Here is a 7,909-nt window from a genome sequence, read left to right on the forward strand (position 1 = left end):
GCGCTGCTGTTCCAACCTCCTCAATATTTAACTATTTCTCTCTTCCTCTTCTTGCCACATTCTTAAATGATCCAATTTAACTCTCTGTGTTTTCATTTGCTCCCCCATCCCATGTAGACTGAGCTCATCAATCACAATCCCAGAACGTACTATTGAATAGATTACCACAGCTACCTATTCATTGCTAAGTTGAGTATATCAAAATCTTCCCTGTGATTAGTGTGTTAGAAGTGTGTATGTTTACTGCTATATCATTTGTCTTTAAAAATACATAAATGTAAATTTTTATGGAACCAAAATAGATTTATCCACTTGAAATAGTTTGCTATAATTATGCGATATTTTGTTTATGCTTCATGAAAATAACAAAACAATATTCTATAGTACATGCCCCCCAAAATAAATAGAAAGTTAAAAGCACACTTGTACAGAAAATAATCAAATTAGAGGTAACAGAAAAGAATAGCAAGAGGGGCAATGAAGGGAGGATGGAAAGTTTGGAAGGAAGGAAAGAAGGAAGGAAGGAAGGAAGGAAGGAAGGAAGGAAGGAAGGAAGGAAGGAAGGAAGGAAGGAAGGAAGGGAGGAGTGGAGGGAGAAAGGAAGGGAAGGGAAGAAATGAAGGAAGACAAGGAAAGGAGGGGGACCAATCTTCAAAACTAACAGAAATCAGATTTTAAAAGATTACTGTTGCTATATTAAATTCACTAATAGAAAGTCATAAAGCAGACGAAAAATGGCTCAGCAGTTAAAAAAGATAGTTTGCTCCACAAGCATGAGTGCCCCAAGAGGGCCTTAGGCCGCTGAGTGCCATTATCTAGTGTCCATGTAAACAGCCGGCCATGGCCACACATGTCTGCAACTCAGCCCTGAGAAAGCTGGACAGGAGAAAATCAGTGAGACTTGGGGACTAAAAAGCTATGAAAATAGCAGTACTGAACTGACTGAAAGAAAGACTCCAACTCAAAGAAATAGAATTCTGAGCAAAAGGGGAGTATATGACGTTCTCCCCTAGTCTCTGTGTGCATGTTCTCAGGGTGTACATGTATGCACAAACACACACACACACACAAACTACACACATCATCTCACATACCATAACACACATGCTCTACCCCCCCACATACACATGCACTCATGCACATGCTCAAAATATGTCATAAAAGTGACTGAGTTGATTTTCAAAAACTTAGATTGAACTATAAATTCCCTACAAAAGATACATTTTACCTTTAAGGACACAAAGGGAATTAACATGGAGGGATTGAAAATTATATTTCAAAAAAATTGAAAACCAAGGGAGAACATAGTTAGCTATACTTATTTCAGACAAAATTATGCAATACTTAATGGGTCAATTTGTCAAAATAGTCATACCACATTCTCAATTTACATGCACTCAACGCAGATTACCTAAATATATAAAGCAATTTTCCAACAATCTAAGTGGAGAGATCCAATTACAGTGATACTAAGGAATAATCCAAAACACAGTAATGAATTGCTGGATTTGAGCTATACTTTAGATAAAATTACCCTAATGTGAACAGAATATTCCACCAATCAGCAGCAAAACATACATTTTAAGGTACATTTTACATCATGGATTCGTTTTTTTGTTTGTTTGTTATTTTTGGTTTTTTGAGGTAGGGTCTCTCTCTATCCCAGGCTGATCTGGAATTCACTATGGAGTCTCAGGGTGGCCTAGAACTCATGGCAAACCTCCTACCTCTGCCTCCCCAGTGCTGGGATTAAAGGCATGAGCCACCATGCCTGGTTCAAGTTACTTTCTTTAATTAACACTTAAAAATATAAAAATTATACACATTTATGGTACATATATATATGGTGCATAATATAATATATAACATATAATGTATACGATAGATACATAATATATATAATATAATAATATATATGTTGTATTATATATATGTGTATGTGTGTTCTATAATTACTAAATCAGGTCAAACATATCTCCATCCTCAAACATTTATCATTTCTATTTCAGAAAAATATTTAAATTTATTTTTTTCCTTTTTAATTTTTTTAAATACTTAGTTATATATTTGAGAGACAGAAAGATGCAGAGAGAGAGAGAGCCTGCAAATGGGCATGCCAGGGCTTCTAGCCAATGCAAATGGCCCACCTTGTGTATCTGGCTTATGTTGGTACTAAAGAATAAAACTTGAGTCCTTAGGCTTTATAGGCAAGTGCCTTAACTGCTAAGCCATCTCTGAAGGCTAAATTTATTTTTTTCCTATCTTTTAAATATATGTTTTGGACTGGAGAGCTGGTTCGGTGGTTAAGGGCACTTGCTTGCAAGGCCTGCTATCCCAGGTTCTAGAGATGCTGTACACAAGAAATTATACCTGGAGGCAGACTGCCTGGATTTGCATATGAGATACTTACATTTATTTTTTTGCGACTACTGTAGATTATTGCACTGTTATTTTTACTGAGCTTAAATAAAGTATTGCATATTTATAGGAAACTATTTCAAGTGGATTTATCTATTTTGATTGCATACACTTTACATTTGTTTCCTTTCCTTTCCATACTTTATGTTTCTCTCATTGAATAGGTGAAATATGCACATGTGTGCATAAGCATACACACACACACACACACACACACACACACACACATGACCTTCCTGAAGGACAAATATAAAAACTCATAGATTGGGGCTCGAGTAATGGCTCAGTGGGAAAGGCACTTGCCTGCAAAGTCCAATGACCTGGGTTTGATTTTCTAGTACCTGTGTAAAGCCAGATGCAAACTGTGGCATGTGTCTGGAGTTTGTTTGCATTGGCAGGAGGACCTAGCATATCCAGACTCTCTCTTTCTCCCTTAAATAAAATATGTTTTCAATATGCCTTCTTCTAACTATAATTATCTCACATTCTTCTTAAATGTGCACAAAACATTCTGTAGTCACGTGTTAGACCAAAGAACAAGTCTGGACAAATTTGAAAGGATTTTATAATCTTATCAAGTACCTTTCCTAATCATAAAGGAAAATAAAACTAGTAAGCAAGGAGAAGAGACATTTTGAAAAATCTCACAAATATGTGGTAATTGAATAGCATGCTCCCAATTAACTAACATATCAAAAAACAAATCAGAAAGGACATAAAAATATCTTCAGATAAATGAAAGTGGAAACATGATATATCAAAATATATGAGATGCAGTACAAACAGCTCTGCATGAGAAACTGATAGTAATAACTGCTTCTATCTAAAAAGAGAAAAGATATCAAATAAATAGTCTACAAATTTTTCCCAAAAAGGTAGACAGAGAGAAAAACCTAAATGCAAGGGATTAAACTTCAAATATACTCATCACAAAATTATTATAAGTATTTAAGTTGATGAGTTTGCTAATTAACTTGATTTAATCATTCTATTTTGTATGCACAGAACAGATTTTGTACTCTATAGCTATCTACAATTATAATCTGTTAGTTTATAATTTTACATATATCCATATTTGATTAGTTGTTCTAAATAATCTTATGGGAGGGAGAGATGAGGGCAGAGGGTGATGGAGGTTAAATCTATGACCTTGGCCATGTTAAGCAAGTGCTCTACCATTAGGTTACATCCTTAGCCCCTAATCTTTTAAAGTAGCAATGAGTAATGAAACTATGCTACATGTTATTGAGTATTATTCATACATAAAACCAAATGAAATTGTGTTATTCATTAGGAAATGGATGCACGTGAACAACTTATATTATCATCATATTATGCAAAGCAAGCCAGATTCAGAAAGACAAATATCACATTCTTCCTCATTTGTGGACCCTAGGTTTAAGGTAGATAAACAAAATACTTAATTTTGATTACCTGGTGTTTTTGTGCTGGTAATCTAACAATTCACATGGAAATATTATTTAGCATATATGATTACTCAGTGCTCACTCTATAATGAAGTTGATCAATTATTTTTCTGTTAGAGAAAAAAGTTCTTCCTTTACATCACTCATTGTACATTATGAGACTTGTCTTTTGCTTTTCCAAATAATACTCATTTCTTTCATTATGATTGTGTCTTATACATTCAGCATTCTGGCATGAAATTTCAAAATTGGGATGCTTGGAAGATGGTTAAGTGGCTAAAGTCACTTGCTTACAAAGCCTCCCAGCCCGGATTTCAATTCCACAGACACCCACACAAAGTTGGATGTGCAGCATTCATTTTTAGTGTCAAGAGATCCAGGCATGCAATCACACATGTGCATGTGTACACACACAGACACACACACACGCACGCACGCACGCACACACACATACACATGTGAAAATATTTTTTTAAAAATTGAACGTTAGTATCTATTTAACCTAGAAAATTGCCATTGTTCTATTTTTGTAACTGTTGTGCTCTTTTCACTATATAAAGCACCATTCTATCTAAGTATTAGTACATAATGTGATTCTTAGAGTAAAACATCAGAACATCTGCATCAATGTTATGTTTGCTGAGTGTCCTCGCCTGTGAGTTTATCAGTATTGCATTAGTTCTTATAAATGCATACATAATATTTATGTGCATGTGAAATCTGTTTACTTTCATTGATTTCAACTTTTAAGCCATTAAGTGTGTGACTTCTTTAGGAAAACATGATTCTTATATTCATATTCTGGGTTTTCTGAGCTGCACTTTGACATTATAATGCTAAAGCACAATCATTCTAAATGAACTGTTTCTGTACTAAAACGTTTTATTCAAAGTGCATAAAATATAAACATTTTGATCAAAGAATGTAAAAAAGAATACATGTGGAAACACAAAATTAAACTTATATATAAGTTTATCTTTTATAAGGTTTAGAATTACATATTGCAATTCAGTGTAAAATATAAATTATAATGAATAGTAGCATCTTACATAAAAATTATTTAAATAAAATATTCTTATAGCCTACTTTAAAATTTACAACTATAAAAAATAAAATTATTTGAAAAAATTGAGAACTGAGAATCAGTACTTATATAGTTGCCATTTTGGTATCTAAATCACAGGAAACAGCCCAAAGTTGCTTTTCACCCCGACCAAGAGCCTTAATGGTTTAAACACTAATTATCATTCCATCTTTCTAGATGAAGAAAATGAGCCATACAGGGACGAAACATTGCACTCAGGATCACACATCTAAGAAGGGAGAAATCTCAGATGCAAATTCAGGCAGTATGGCTCCTGGCCTAATTTTCAGCATCTCCAGGAGGATTTCTCTCTCTTTCTTAAGCATCAGGATGTCTTAATGTAATCCGGTATCTAAGAACAAAACTAAAACCTAGATTATTACCTCTGGAAGTAATTCTTACTAGCTCTACTCTGAACATTAGATATTAGAAAAAAAATATGCGTTTGTCTGTTCTTTGACTTTAGAATCTGCAAATGTCTGTAACCAATAAAGGAAAGTGGAAGGAAGAGAAAATATATGAAGAAATTCTTCCTTGTAATTAAATAGATCTGTTAACACCTAGTTAAAGCAAGACAACTTGATTTATAACTGAAACACTCTTTTCTTTTCTTTTTGGCATTCCCAAGTCTCCTGTTCACAAATGCTGCATAATATCATAGCAGCAAAATCACTCTAGAGGGAGTCACTTACCCACTTTCCTCAGCGCCAAAACTAAGCAAGTTGTAAGAAGAAATGAATGTATGCTAATGTCTCAAAACCCTGCCCCAAAAATGTTTATTTGGTTCTCCATTAACATTTGTGATTCAGTCCACAACTCTAATATATACTCAAAAATATATACATTTTGTTATTGATAAAATCATTGGAGATTCACAATATTTCAAAAATACTGCTCTTATGTTAATCTGCTAATAAAAAGCAAGAAGATCTGAGTATTATTAGCCTTATTTATCAATGTCTGTTATATATGAAGAATGTTCTAACAGAGAAATATTATGGAATGTGAAATCACTTCTATGACCTTGGTGAAGTTTTCAGATCTTAATAGATTTACTGCAGTAATTCCAGTACAATTTTCCTGAGAGAAACTGGTATGTCTGGCAAATTATGCTTAGAAGTAGGATTTGGGTAGCATGAAGCATGCCCTATTAACATTAATCTTACTATAGATTTAATATAACAACATGGTATTTTTCCAGTTCTAGAGTCATCTATTCCATTTGTACTTATATTTAGTCAGTAAAACTCACTACAATTTAATAAACTTCCATTAAATGATGAGAAATTGTAGGAAAATATTCTGCTGCTTTATTTGAATTATAACACAGTTTTTAAAAATTTTTTCAAAGCCATACATTTTGTATAATAAAATCTCACATGTTGAAGCAAGTTAAAAGTAGCAGATTGAGACTGAGACAGGAGGGAGATAAGAAGCCCACAGTCTCCTTCATATCGCCCCCTGGGGTCATCAGCCTGGTGTTGTGTAAAGCAAGCCCATTCTCTGTAGGTGAGAAGCACAAGATCAGGGCATTTATGCATGTCACCTTCACTTTCCCCAGAGCCCTGCAGTGCATGACGTCCTCAAGTCCAGAGACCAACCGATGGAGTCCTTGAAGATAAGGGACAAGTAATTCCATTTGGATTTTTGTCAAGAAGGTACTTTCATTGACACTAATATGCTTAAAGCAAGCTCACCTTTTTTTTTTTTTTTCTTAAGTCTCAAGACAGCAACAGCATATCCCTTTCTTGTGAAAAGTGGCATCTATAGTCACAGCAGCATTCAGTCTTGCATGATATTTTTTTTGGAAACGTGTGTAGTTTGCTACATTGTCCCAACTTCCCTCCTCTTTATTTTTCTGATGAAGAAATTAAAAAAAAAATGTTAGAGGAAGTCATGGCATCCCATGGATTACCTACCATCAGAAAGAAGAGGGAGAAAAACCTCCCCTTGCTAAGAAAGGGAGTCAGAGAGTTTTGGCTTCCAGCACCTCTCAGCATCAAGGGCAACCAAAGGACTCAGCAGCTCAGCCAGGACATCAAAGCAGAGCATGCCAGGTTCGAAACACAAGGTTCTAGAAGATAAGGGTGCAGGACTGGGGAAGAGTGAGCAAAAAGGAGCACGGGGACTCAGCCTGTGCTACCTATGCCCTTGTTCCAGAAAGCCTTGGGACAGGAGAAGATTTTCGTAAAGTAACTAACAATACAGACAAGCATTGTACTGTCTTTGGCTGAAGGGTATATCCTAGGTGAAAATCGGGGCTAAGAGCAAGGTTCCCAAACTTGCATGAGATTTATTTAGAATGCAAACTTACAGGCTTGATTCTTTGAGATTCCCAAGTCAATAGATTGGAGAAGCTCAGGTTCATGAATAAAGCATGGATGTTAAGTTACCTCTATAGGCAGCGCTCTATGAGTACTGTAAGTCATACCGTACATGCTGCCATCAGTAGTCTCTAGCCATGTATGTGGTATGATCTAAGCAACTATTACCACGTCTTTCCTATCTAACGGTATCTTTGGTGGTTCTTCTAGATTTACACCTCAGTGTACAATAGAAAACTCCCAACTGCTTAGAAGCGTAACTTGCATTGAAAAGAAGAATGTTGAGACTTTTAAATGGAAGATAATTAAGAATCGCCACGATAAAAACCCAGATGCCGTACTGTATTTGCTGAGTAAAGCTACTAACAAAGGGACAAGAAGTGGCCTGAAATAAAAGTGTAAAAGAGATGAAATGTAACTCGTTTATCTCTGGACTGTTATCTGTGCACTTGGGTATCTACTTCTGCCTCAGTTATCCATTGGCCATGTTTTGATTCTACCTGCTATGAAGCCCACCATTCAGAATTCATTTTTAGCTGGTGTTGCTTTGACATGGATGAGTCATGTATACATTATACTCTGTCATATCCTGAACCATTGGATTTCTTCTTCCCTGAGAATTCAAATTGTTTAAGGAGTAGGGAGAGGGCAGGAGT

This window comes from Jaculus jaculus, chromosome 12 (genome assembly GCF_020740685.1).
Source record: "Jaculus jaculus isolate mJacJac1 chromosome 12, mJacJac1.mat.Y.cur, whole genome shotgun sequence".
In the NCBI taxonomy this organism is placed as follows: Eukaryota; Metazoa; Chordata; class Mammalia; order Rodentia; family Dipodidae; genus Jaculus; species Jaculus jaculus.